Raw genomic sequence first — 14,458 nt, forward strand, 5'->3', positions numbered from 1 at the left:
TTTTCCAGCAGTCTCCCTGGGTTTGTCAAAGGGGCCATCTTGCAGAAAGAAAGGATATATATATTTAGAGAGCGAGAGAGTATGTGTGTGTTTGTGTGTGAAAGAGAGCAAGGGAGGAGAGAAGTACCGACTCGAGAGCTGCTAATCTGCGTGGCCCCAGTGGAATTTGCTCTTTCGTGAATGTCCTCCGAAATCTCCTATTGCTATCAGTGCAAGCCAAAGGTCCCCACTGTTATCCCGTCAAGCGAACTAACCCTAACCTGTAGCTTCTTACACTAGCAGCTTATACCAGCTAACCTTTATAGGTCAATCGTGCTCTTCCCTGATAGATTGATTATCCTGGTTTTGCACACCATAACTGCTTGGCGGACATGTCAGGGTTGAGGCTACGAACATTACAAATGTTCATCAATAGATTAATCTGGAACTGGCCCCCACTCTGCACCCAAACCCCACTACTTGTCGTTCTCTCACAGGGTTACAGGCAGGAACATTGTGATGTGTTTGGCCTAAAGTAAAAGTATTTGCCTCAGAATCCATGGCAATAGACCAGCATGGTCATCCTTCCTTTGTTAGGGGAAGCAAAGGTAGTGGAGGGGGAAATGGAATGGGAGTTCTATTAACATTGTTTTAGAACCATGGAACCATACAGCCATCGAAAAGTTGTGGTGCAGCAAGAGACCATTCAGCCCATCATGTTTGCGCTGGCCAAAATGTGAAAAAAGAAACTAGCCGTTCATTTTAACCTCACTTTCCAGCACTTAGTCCGTAGCCTTGCAGGCTACACCACTACTGATGCAGGTCCAAGTACCTTTTAAATGAGTTGAGCATTTCAGCCTCAACCGCCAACTTAGGCAGTGAATTCCAGATGCCCACCACCCTCTGGGTAAAAAGGTTTTTCCTCATGACCCCTCTAATCCTTCTACAAATCACCTTAAATCTATGTCCCCTGGTAATTAACCCCTCAACTAGGGGAAGCAAGTCTTTCCTGTCTACCCTATCTAGGCACCTCATCATTTTGTCACATCAATTACACATCAATTAGGGCACCCCCTTAGCCTCCTCTGTCCTAAGGAAAACAATCCCAGCCTATCCAATCTCTCCACATAGCTGCAATTGCCAACATTGGCAACATTCTTGCAAATCTCCTCTGGACCCTCTCCAGAGCAATTATGTCCTTCCTGTAATGTGGTGACCAGAACTGTACACAAAATTCCAGCTGTGGCCTAACCAGTGTTTTATACAGTTCCAGCATTACATCCCCGCTTTTGTATTCAACACCTCACCCAATAAAGGAAAGCATTCCATATGCTTTCTTGGCCACCTTGTCCACCTGTCCTGCCACCTTCAAGGACCTGTGGACATGCACTCCAAGGTCCCTCACTTCTTCAACCCCTCTCAATAACTTCCCATTTATTGAGTATTCCCTTGCTTTGTTTGCCCTCCCTAAATGCATTACCTCACACTTTTCCAGATTGAATTCCATTTGCCAGTTCTCCGCCCACTCAACTAAACAATCAATATCATCCTGGAGTCAACAGCTATCCTCTTCACTATCAACTACACAGTCAATTTTTGTGTCATTTCCCAATCATGCCTCCCACATTTAAGTCTAAATCATTAATATATACATATACACTTTTAACAGTAGAATACACTTTGTTGAACACGTTAAACAAATAATCTTTCCAGATCACAGAAAAAGCCAGAGCAAAAGCTTTGATTCAAATTATAGTTTAATATAATTGAATCACAAACTAAATTACAATAAGGCAGGCTGTTCAACCTGTCTTAACACATCTATCTAGAAATACCCCATAACCTCTGATCAGAATATCCATCTGTTTTTCTAAGTGAATTCAGCTCTTTCACTTCCATTAAACTACCTGAAGCCCATTCCATAAATTTATGTAAAGATTAATTTCTTGACTTCAGTTCAATATTTTCCTTTTGTTAGATTGTCCCATATTCTCTCGTGAACACTACTTTAAACTGAACCATAATCATCCTACTCTCCTGTGGAAAGCTACCATTTCCATTCCACTCACCATGTGTACCTCTAGTCTATAAGATCATCCCAATTGACTTTTTCCAAAAATGGCAAAGTAATGTGTCTCCTTTCACAATAACCCAGACCACTGACACTATGGATCAGTTTTGTGACTCTCCGCTGCACCTTTTCCAGTATGAGTAACTCCCTTTGTGTCAGGGACCAGATTTGTATGCTATATTTAAGATGGATTCTGATCGGAACACTATACAGTTTGAAAATGACTTCTTCTGGCTTACCTCCTGTTATCTTGGCTCCTTCAGCATTCATCTATAAGATGTACCGCCGTAACTCATGAAGGCTTCTTTGACAGCAACTTCCAAACCCACTTCCTCTACCACCTGGAAGAACAAGGGCATGGGAACACCACCAACTACAAGTTTCCCTGCAAACAACACACAATCCTGATGTGGGAATATTGTCACCATCTCTTTATTTGGCTAAGTCAAAATCCTAATAGCACTGTGGGTGCATAAACACCATAGGGACTGCACCATCACCTTCTCAAGGCACTTAGGATAGGTAATGAATGCTGGCTTTGCCATGCAGCAACATTTACATCACACGATCACATAAAACAAAACTTCTCTTTGCATTGCTCATTGTGTTCTCCACTGATTTTCATCTCATGTGATAATCTGGCAGAACAGATTTCATGCCCTTTTCAAACCTGCCCAATTTTCATTCTATTGATTTCCAAATGGAAATTGGTTATATATAGGATGGGCAATCTGCTCCAGGAGATTACTGCGCAGGAGCCTGAAGACACAGGTCTCATGAAACCTATGCATAAATTGCATAAGCACTTGCAAGAAAGACTTTACAAAACCAACAGCCACACACAGATGTCATTGGATTTCAAATAACCCTTTCATAGTCAGGCACTGTACACATCCTCTCTTTCAGAAAGACCGGAAGAAACTCTGTTCTAATTGGTCCAGTAAATTAAATCAACGGTTACTAAAGACACTGTAGTGTCGGGTGCCTTGGAAGATGCCAGACCATTGGCAATCTCACAGCTGCTGGTTGTGTTAAATGTGACTAAAGGAAGTGGGACACACAAAGAATCAATCTGACCCTTATCTACTTCAGCAAATCCACATTGTGACAAAGCAAGGTACAGTGCTGGAGGCAACAACTGTTGCAGTTGCAGAAGCAGAATTTACAATTTAGATCCAGATGACAGGTTTCAGCTTATCAGAAAGAACTTCACTTCACTCCTTTTGAGGTAGCAGAGCTCAATACCATTCCTAATGCTATGGGAAACGACCTGGAGAATCAGAGGTATGACCTCCCATTTTGTAGCACAGTTAACCAATGCACATGGCACTACCCCACCAAGTCGGCCCATCTGAAAAGGCTCCTTGTCATTCCAAGACTTGAAACATAAGACAACACACTTTTGCTATTGAATAGCAGTACGAAGTCCTGTATTTACCCCTATACATACCGCTCTAACAGGACAAGGACTATAAAGAGTATAAAGAGCAGTAATTATAGACAGTAGTTGCAATTGTGAATTCAACTCAAACTGAGACTGCAGTTTGAGACTGCAGTTGCGTTGTCTTAGGATGTAAAAGCACCACTAAAATGGAAAGGTTAAGTATGATCGCTGTGGCAAAGTACAGAAGTGAGGGGACTTGACAGGCTGGGTGCTGAGAGGATGTCTCACCTTGTGGGAGAGACTAGAACTAGGGGACACGGTTGAAACTTAAGGGGTCTCCCATTTAACATGGAGAAATTTAAGGGGAGAATTCTTTTCCCTCAGACATTCGTTAATCTGCGGAATTCTCTTCCCCAGAGAGCAGTGGAGGCATGGTCACTGAATAATTTTAAGGCTGAGTTAGTTAGATTCTTGAATAACAAGGGAGTCAAAGGATATAGGGGGGAGACAGGAAAGTAGATTTGAGGACATAATCAGATAAGCCATGAATGATCTTATCAAATGGCGGAGCAGGCTTGAGGGGTCGAATGGCCTACTCCTGCTCCTAATTTGTATGCTCATATTTTTGTATTTCCAACACTTTCATTCATCACTTTAATGAGCACTAAACAAAGTCATTAGGCTCTTCCCTAACCTTGGTGAGTTGAGGCACACATTTAAAAACTGATAGTAAAGAATGCAGACTAGGAATCCACATATCTGGCTGATATTGTCAGGATTGCAGATGGCTGTTGTGAAAATTAGGTTGAAAATAAAGAAAACTTGCATTTAAATAGTCTTTTCATGTCTCTCAGAAACATCTTTAATTGCCTGACTGACAATGATTCATTGGAAATGAATGACTGACAAGAAAGCAAGAACTTACATTTTCAGGATTTCCGAAGCAATTAAAAGCCAATCATTTAAATGCCAGTTTTTTGAATTGCAGTCAATGCTGTATTTGCAGGCAACCCTAGCATCCAATTTACACACAGCAAGATCCCACAAGCAGCCAATTAAACTACCATCTAATCCATTTCAGTGTAATCGGCTGAGGAATGAATGCTAACCAACACACAAGGACAGCTCCCCTATTCTGCTTTGAAAAAATGCCAACCATACCAGCAGGCAGACAAGACCTCAGTATAATGGCTTACCTGGCTGCTAACAACCTGATAGTGTAACGCTCCCTCAGAGGCCAGGATGAATACTGGGAGGCTGTGACAAGTGGGGAGTCAGGATCACATTAGAAGGCAGAAAAGGCAGTAACTTGGATGCGCCATTATGTCACTGCCTGGCATCTTCCTGGACACTGCATACTACAGTTGAAATGATGCCAAAGAGTACTTCAGTAAAATCTCTTTTTTTATTTCTCCTTGGGACACGGGCATAGCCAGCAAGGCTAACACTTATTGCCTGTCCCTAATTGCCCTGAAATTGTGGGCCACCTTCTTAAACCGCTACAGTCTGTGTGGTGTAGGTACCGCTACAGTCTGTGTGGTGTAGGTACACCCACAGTGCTGTTGGGTGGGGGGAGGGGGAAGTTCCAGGACTTTGACCCAGCGACGATGAAGGAACAGCGATAAACATTCAAGTCATGACGCTATGTCTCTCGGAGAGGAACCTGCAGGTGGTGGTGTTCTTGTGTGTCTGCTGCCCTTACCCTTCTAGGCTGTGAAGCTCCTGGATTTGGGAGGTGTTGTTGAAGAAAGCTTTGGTGGGTTGCTGCGGTACATCTTATAGATGGCACACTGCAGCCACAGTGTACTAGTGGTGGAGCGAATGAATGCTTAAATTGGTGGATTGAGTGCCAATCAAGCAGTCTGCTTTGGATGGATGGTGTAGATCATCTTGATTATTGCAGGACCTGAGCTCATCCAGGCAATTGGCGAGTATTCCATCACACACCTGGCTTGTGCCTTGTAGATGATGAAAAGACCCTGGGGAGTCAGGAGGTAAGTCTCTCACCACAAAATTCCCAGCCTCCGACCTGCTTTTAATAGTCACAGTATTTATGTGGCTGGTGCAGTTAAGTTTCTGGTCAAAAATCTGAATTACAACCAAAGGAGGCTCCATGGAGCAGAAGTGAAACATCTATACGCTTCTCTCAGTTTTATTTATTTTTCCAGTTTGGGATATCACAAACTAATCATCCTTGGCAGGTGTTCTGCGCAAGGCATTTTAAAAGTTGTAAATGGGGTACAAATGATGGGAAAACGTTTCCGGAGCTGATGTGATGGAAAGTGTTAAATAGAACAGGCAGTATTCCTGTCACGCACTATCAAAAGGAACACAAGCCATGCGCTAGACCCATGCCGGGCGATAATAGAGCGGACCCTGCTGATTGGGTGCCTTGCTTGGTTGAGACTGAGTGACAGGTAAGCTCATAAATCAAAGGCCCTTATTAAAGCGGCCCAACTTGCTCAGGAGCTGTTGTGAATTTTTGTTGCAGGGCCTGTGAGCCACATTGAGCATCTCTGTGAATGCAACTCATGCCAGATGGAACCATGCAGCTGCCAAGCAGTGAACTGGGAACAGCTGCACAAGGGGCAGTTTTAGAATCACGTAAACAATACTGTAAATAGATTACCCATTTTTCTTATTCCATTAGCGTTGAACTTACTTAATCAGGTGCCCGAGAGCTAGCAGATTCCCTATTTATTGATTATATTTTGCCATTAACCCAGCCATTTCCTATTCATTATCATTTACAACATCCTGCTAAATGCATCAAGAAAGATGGGCCAACTCTGCAATTACTTTCCATCATTTTCTCCATCGATGTTACCAACAGAAACCACATGCAATTTCAGGCTGTGTCGTTTGGTGACTCTTTAATGTTGGCTGTATCACTTCTCCAGGGATCTATTTATCGCTTTCAGGTCAATTTCATTTGATTGAAAGGGATATTGCTCTAAGGAGCATGATCCAGGTTAAATAACTCAAGAATTGTAATTGAAAGAAAATGCATCTCCATTCAGCACAGCTGCAGGTCAAATAGTGCAGTTCTAATGGAACACATTTATAGTTACGGAAAGCCACACATCTAAGTTTACCTATGATGCAAAGATGGACACAAACATTGTAAACAATGTAGCTGAAAGCATTAAGTTGCGAAGAAATAGTAATAGATTAAATGAATGGGCAAACTGTGGCAAATGGATTTCAATGTAGACAAATGTGTGGCCATTCACTTGGGAATTAAAAAGGAAAGAACAGAGTATTTTTTAAATTGTAAAAAGCTAGACACAGTGGAGGTCCAAACAGATTTGGCGGTCCAGGTACATTAATCATGAAAATGTCATGAACAAATACAGAAAATAATCAAAAGACTTTATATTTAGAGGACTTGAATGCAACTGGATAGAAGTCATACTTCAGCTTTACAAAGCCCTGGTTACACCACACCTGGAGTAATGCGAGTAGTTCTGAGCGCCATGACTTAGGAAGGGTTTTTTTTCTTTATTCATTCATGGGATGTGGGTGTCGCTACAAGGCCACATTTGTTATCAAATCCTAATTACCCTTGAACTGAGTGGTTTGCCGCACCATTGCAGAGGGCAGTTAAGAGCCAACCACACTGCTGTGGATCTGGAGTCACATGTAGGCCAGATCAGGTAAGGATGGCACATTTCCTTCCCTAAAGGACATTAGCGAACCAGGTGGGTGTTTACAACAATTGACAATGGCTTCATGGTCACCATTACTGAGACTAACTTTTCAATTCCAGGTTATTACTTGAATTCAAATTCCACCAGCTGCCTTTGAGGGAGCTCAGTGTAGATTTACCAGAATGGTACCCGGGCTCCAGGGATGACATTATGAGGAGAAGTTGAACAAATTAGAGTTGTATTCTTGGAATTTAGAAGGTTAAGGGATGTCTTCAATATTTCAATGGGAGCAGAAAGGAAAGATAGAGAGAGAAATTATTTCTGATGTTCTAGGACTAAGGGATAAAACTAGCCAGCGATGCCCACGTTCCATGAAAGAATAAAGAAAAAAAAAATAAGGGATTTGGGACAAAGGCAGGTAATGGGTAGGTAAGTCAGATGTCATTCATGATCTCAGTGATGACAGAACGTGCTCAAGGGACTTAGCTACCTATTCCTGTTCCTATATACCAATCTTCCTAGTCTCCATTCTAGGATAATTGCCTGCCATGTAAATAACTTCAAACTGCTTTATGAAGTATAAACCAAACTTCAGAAGCTGAAATGCCATAATAAGGAATCGTCTTTATTCAAAACATTTACATTTTGGTGCTAAAGTTCTGCCTATATATTTGAAGTATTATCTCAATGTCAATCAAATTTAGACTTTAGGCATGTTTTAACTTTTATTTTACATGTGTACAATGTGGGTTCTAATTGTAAAAGATGTTTCCACTTGTGGGAAGTCCAAAACTAGAGAAGGTAAAGAACTGGCCACCATATATTTATTTTCTGTTAGTGGATGCTGAAACAATTTAGCTTCTCTCTCACAGCAGAGGAGAGCTAGTTACAAACTGCGTCCTGTTGTTCAAATCATGCAAATGAAAAATGGCAAAGGGCTTGATCTTCCAATGTCTGTTTTTCTACACAATCTTCAAACAGATTCCAGAGAAAGAAAGGCTTGTATTTATGTGGCGCACTATAACATGTCTCAGAAATGTCTTGAAGAACTTCACATACAGCGAATTACTTTGAAGCACTGCACTATTGTTAGGTATGCAACATGACTGACCATTTGGCATACAGCAAGATTCCACAAAACAGCAATGAGATGAACGATTGGTTAATCTGCCCTTTTGATGTTAATGGTTGAGGAAGGAATTTTGACGAGATCTCTGGAAGAGCTCTTTTACCAAAGAGAGGCATGGGATTTTTATTATCCATGTAAACTGGCGGAGAGGACCTCAATTTAACATCTCACCTTCTTAGCATCTCTAATAAAGCAACATCTTCCTCAGCACTACATTGGAGTGGTGGATTTAAACTATGAGCTTGTGGGTCTTGACCCCACAACCTACTGACCCAGAGGCAAGAGCATTGCCAATTGAGCCAAGCTGGCAGAAGAGCGGTCCAGCTGCTATTTGCAATGACACTGTAAAACCTTTCAGACTGAAGGATAGCTGCATGAGTCATGAAGCTCAGGAAAAACTGTGCGAACAGCAGTTCTGTCGGCATTGGCTCAATGGTAGCTCTCTTGGCTCTGATTCTGTTCAATTAAACCCCAGTCCAGAGCCTTGATTGCAAAATTTTCAGTGCCATAATGAGGTGACGTTGCATTGTCCAAGGTGCTAAGCTGAAGCTCCATCTAACCTCTCAGATGTGCATAAAAAAATCTCAGGACATTACTCAAAGCAGTGCATGAGGGGGTATCTGGGCTAACTTTTATCACTAAAACAGATTATCTGGTCATGAATTTCATTGCTGTTTGTGGGTCCTTGCTGTGTTCAAATTGGCTGCCATGTTTTCTACTTTACAACTTTGACTACTCTTTAACAATAACTTCATTGGCTGTAAATTGCTTTGGGATGCCCTGAGGTCATGAAAGCCACTGTATTAATATGAGTCCTTTCCTTTCTTTCTTTTACAGGGTTGCATTTGGCCCAATCATGGGCCTAATGTACACAACATTTGGATTGAAATAATTGGCGTGAAAGGAAAAATGTCCCATTTAGCACCTGGTGGAGCAGAAACGCTTGCGAGAAAGTTAAATGGAAGTAACTTGGCAGTCAGTCTCTTTGGGTTATTGCAAGTTCAGCCTGGCAAAGTTGCGTTTCCACAGCTGACAATCTGTAGCACTTAATACTTTTGGAAATTGCCTGCAATGCAAAATATCATTTGGAAAGATTTCTGGAAATGGTTCGACCATGTTAGTATAATCAGTTTGGAATTAAAGGGCACTTCTACAAATTTAGTTATAAAATATAGAGCAATGTATGAACCATGTATTTCCAATTAATGCAAAATATCAAGATGAAAAATATGTCCCATTTTATAGATTAGTTTTTAAAAGAGAAAATCAACTGTAGTTAAAATTGTCATTAAAGTGTGCTGCTGAAGAACAACTTGCATTTATGTAACATCTTTCGCAGCCTCAGGATGTTCCAAAGTGCTTTACAGCCAATTAAATACTTTTAAAGTTTGGTCACTGCTGTAATGTTAGAAACACAACAGCCAATTTGCTCACAGCCAGAACCCACAAACAACAACGTGATAATGACCAGTTCATTTGTTTCAGTGACGTTGATTGAGGGACAAATATCAGCCAGGACAGGACAGTCACCTGCTCTTCTTTGAAATAGTGCAAAGGAATCTTTTATGTACACCTGAAAGGGCAGAAAGAGCCCCTTTAATCGCATGAAAACTGCACCTCTGACAGTGTAGCACTCGCTATGTACTGCACTGGAGTGTCAACATTGGTTATGTTCTTAAGTTGTGTGGAGTTGAGCCTGCAACCTTCTGATTCAGATATCCAAAGTGCTACCACCACTAACAATTTTTTAAAACAAGAAAAGAAATGGCACCATGTTGGGGTAATTTTTGTGAGGTTACAATGTAACTGTGGACAAGCACATTTTCGTTTTAAGCATTTTCTCTGCCTTTTTGTTTCATAGGAACTTCCTAAACATTTTATTTCTTTGTATTGAATAAGGAAAGTCTTGAAAACAGTGATTTACAAGCCCAGTGACAGAAACTGGGACTGAATTTCACACTAACCCTTTGAAGCCAAAGTCTTCCAGGCCACTTTAATGCTGTTCATTCCCCAAGTTAATGCTAGGAAGTGTCCTATGGAACATCAACAGGAAAGAACATTGCACTGTCAGATGACATTCAGTAAGCAATCAGTATTTTTATAGCGATTTTATGTAGTCATTTGGCAAGCAGATATAACAAGTACTTCAGCGGTTGCAATACCTTGAAGTCGACTCTTAACAATCTGTCTGGATTTAACCGATGAATGTTGTGCGAGATAGAAAAAAGTACAAATGCATATTTTAAAACATCTAAGAACATAATAAATGGGAGATGTAATAGGTCATTTGGCCTTTCAAGCCTCCCCCACCATTTAATAAGATCATAGCTGATCTTCTACCTCAACTTCACCTTTCTGCATTATCCCCTTATCCCTTAATTCCCTTAGCAACCAAAAATCTATCAACCTCTGTTTTGAATATACTCAACAACTGAGCATCTGCAGCTGTCTTGGGTAGAGAATTCCAAAGGATTGCAGCACTTTGAAGAAATTTCTCCTCATCTCAGTTTTAAATGGCAGCCCCCTTTTTCTGAGGCTGTGCAATGTGTTCTAGATTCACCAGTCAGTGTAAACATTTTTTCAGCATTTACTCTGCAAAGCCCCTTCAGAATTTTATATGGTTCAATTCGATCACCTCTCATTCTGCTAAATTCTAAGGGGTAACAGCCTTGTCTACTCAGTCACTCCTCATAGGACAATCCCTCATCCCAGGAGCCAGTCTAGTGGACCTTTGCTGCACTGCCCAGAGGGCAGGGTTGTCCTTTTTTAGGTAAGGAGAACAAAACTGTACACAGTACTCCCTCCAGGTGTGTCCTCAATAATGCCCTGTATAATTCTAATAAGATTTCTTAGCTTTTGTGACAAAGGGAATAGAGTATAAAAGTAAGTATACCATTCCTAATTGCTTGCTGCATATCTGCATTTTAACTTTCTGTGACTCATGAACAAGGACAGCAGGTCTCTCTGAATGCAAACAAACCCCAGTTTCTCACCAATCAAAAGGTGTTCTTTCTATTGTTCCTACCAAAATGGATAACTTCACAATTCTCCATGTTGTATTCGATTCTATTGTATTCGTTCTATTTTGTTTAGTGTCTGACAAACGACTCTTCATCCCATTAAGCCACATTATTCACGTTCTTTCGTAGTTTTATTGACATTAATAAAGATTTGTTTGGTCATCCTTCACGTGTTTTGGCACCAGTAAGTGCAATCGGGTCTTATCCTATTTTATTCCTATGCGTTAAGCTTTCTGTCAGGTAAACGACGTAGCTCAAACTGCAGGTGTCGGACCTGCCTCATTCAGTTCCGATGAAGAGTCATATTGAACTCAAAAGGTTAACCCTGTTTCTCTCTCCATGGATGCTGCCAGAACTGCTGGGTTTTTCCAGCAGTTTCTGTCTTTAGTTTTAGATATCTGACCAATCTTCATTTGGTTTCGCTAGTTAGCATGCTGCAGCATTTTTTGAAGCATTCTGCATGACCAGTTTTCCTTGCCACAGAGAAACAAAGCCGAGGTTGGTTATATTTCTTCCATTAGAGGATGTCATAATGGAAATGCTGTTGGACTATGTCTTGAACCAACATTAGGCCATTCAGTCTCTCAAACCTGTTTCACCGCATGGCTGATCTTGATCTCAACACCATTTACTTGCCTTGTTTCCATAACCCTTAATACCTTTACCTGACAAAACTCTATCAATCGCAATTTTGGCATTTTCAATAGATGTAGCCGCAACAGCTTTGGGGGTAAAGAGTTCCATATTTCCACTATCCTTTATGAAGAAATGCTTCCTGATGCCACCCCTGAACCACCTAGCACTAATTTTAAGTTTATGCCCCCTTGTTGTGGACTCCCCTCCAGAGGAAATAGCACATCTCTACCTTCCCTATTAAAATCCTTTAATAGTCTCAATTAGATGACCCCTTACTCTTTAACACTGAAGGGCACCTTGTAGTCCAGTGTACTGGTACTATTACTGCCTGAGCTGCACTCAGCACTTTGACTCCCAGTTGTTCTGCACCTCAAAGTACATTCAGTGTACAATTCCAGTAAACAGGAAGACTTGCATTTATATAATGCCTTTCCCATCCTCGGGACATCCAAAATGTTTACCAGCCAATTAAAGAGATGCCTCTACTGTAGTCATATGGGCAAATTTGATAGGAAATTTGCTTGCGCCAAAGAAGCACAAACAGCATTATTTGATCTAATTGAATGGCAGAAGAAATTGGAGGGGCTGAATGACCTATTCCTCTTCCTATGTTGCAGATAAATAGCCGATTAATTTATTTTACAGATATTGATTGGAGATGAATGTTAGCTAAGACACTGTAAAAACTATCCTCTATCCTTTTATGCCCACCTGAACAGGGTAGGCAGGGGCAACACTGCCTTGGCCATTTATGGAAGCCATAGCCTGAATTTACATCCTTTCAGGGATGAGATCCCACCTCCAAGAGCTGCCAGCCAATCAGAAGGCTAGCAGCTCTTCAGTCCCAGTAGTGCCACCGGGAGCTGAACAGCAACCAGGCAGGTCCAGCATCAATGGAGGAGGCCGTGGAAGCCAGGTAAGTGAAGTTGAGCTCACCGGGGGCAGTAGGGTCATTCATAAGGTGAAGGAAATGTCTGCTGAAGAAGTGGTGCTTGGTGCCTGGGGCAGGGGGAGTGGGGGAGGGGGTCCCTCTGTGGGCCAGAGGGTGCCCCTCTGTGGGCCAGAGGGTGCCCATACAAGAGGCCCCTTTCCACCCTGGACCTGCAAGGAAACCTAAGGGTGGGAAAGCTGTCTGCCACTGTGCCCTGCTGGTAAAATGCTGGAAGAGACGGGTAGGTGTTGGGCAATGCCATCACATCCGATTTTTCACCTGCCTCCCCCCCAACTTCCCAGAACCTTCCAGGGGCCCTTTAAATTCTCAGCCAGGGGTAGGGTGAGGGCAGTGCAGTGCTGAAGTGTTTGCCTAAATTATGTACTTCAGTCCTAGAGTGAGACTTGAACTCAAAACCAGTTAGCCCAGTGGCAAGAGTGTTATGACTGAGACATGTTAACAAGAAAGCAGCCATTGAGAAAATCTTTTTCCACCTCTCTACACCCTGAAGAAGAATCATACGGACTCGAAACGTTATCCCTGTTTTCCTCTCCACAGATGCTGCTAGACCCGCTGAGATTTTCCAGCATTTTCTGTTTCTGTTTCAGATTTCCAGCACCTGCACTATTTTGCTTTTATATTATGGAGAAAATCTTCTTGGACCTTCATGCTGAATCAATCTTTGTGAATTTTATCCAACTTATTTTGCTTCCTGGACATTATGGAAAGGTTTTCCTTGCCTAGATCCTGAGGTAAATCAATAAACCTTCAGAACAACTTTTCATTCTTACATATGATATTCTATATCCTTTTATGCTCCCTTCATTGATGTTGCATTTTCATAGCTTTGGCAGCTTAAGAACCAGTGTTCTAAAACAATATTTTTCTCTGTACTTAACTTTACAATCCTTAAGTGCGTAGGACTGTGTAGAATTTACTGCACAGAAGCAAGCCATTCAGCTCAATTGGTCGATACCAGTGTTTAAGCTCCACACAAACCTCTTCTGCGTCACTGCATCCTGCACTTTCAACATATTATTCTATTCCATTCTCCCTCATGCACTTATCTAGCTTTCCCCTTAAACGTATCAGCTGTGATAGTCACTTAGCTGTCTCTTAAAGGTGCTAATTAGCACAACATTGACTGGAGTCTGACCCACAAAATCCACCCTTTGAGAGTGGGAGAGGTCCGGCAGGGGGTGGGGTGGGGGGGTGGGGTGGGGGGAGATGCGGGGAAAGGGTGAGGCAGGAAAAATGATCTTTTAAATCACAGTTTTGTCTGTCGCGATGTTGGGCTGGGCTGTACTCAGGAACGGTGCCCTCCAAAATATCCATTTTGGTCTGATTTTCAAAAAAAAAACCCAGTCGACCCTTCATTCGTCCGATAGTTGCGAGGCATTACGTTAAGTCAGGTTACGCAATAGGAAATGAGATCAAGTATTGAAAAGGGCTAAAGCTCTTTAAAATAAATGAGACAAGTCCAGGTTGTAAATTGCAGTTTCAGGGCCTTCCCACATAATAATTCTATCTTTTTGGCAACTTTGAGTCTGAGATGCATCCTGTACTTTCCAGCAGATGGTTTATCTTAGAAATGTATGTGATTTAGCAGCTCCTCCAGTGATGCACGTATTTTTATGGTTTACTCAATTCTTTAGGTC

This window comes from Cetorhinus maximus, chromosome 2 (genome assembly GCF_964194155.1).
Source record: "Cetorhinus maximus chromosome 2, sCetMax3.hap1.1, whole genome shotgun sequence".
Lineage (NCBI taxonomy): Eukaryota > Metazoa > Chordata > Chondrichthyes > Lamniformes > Cetorhinidae > Cetorhinus > Cetorhinus maximus.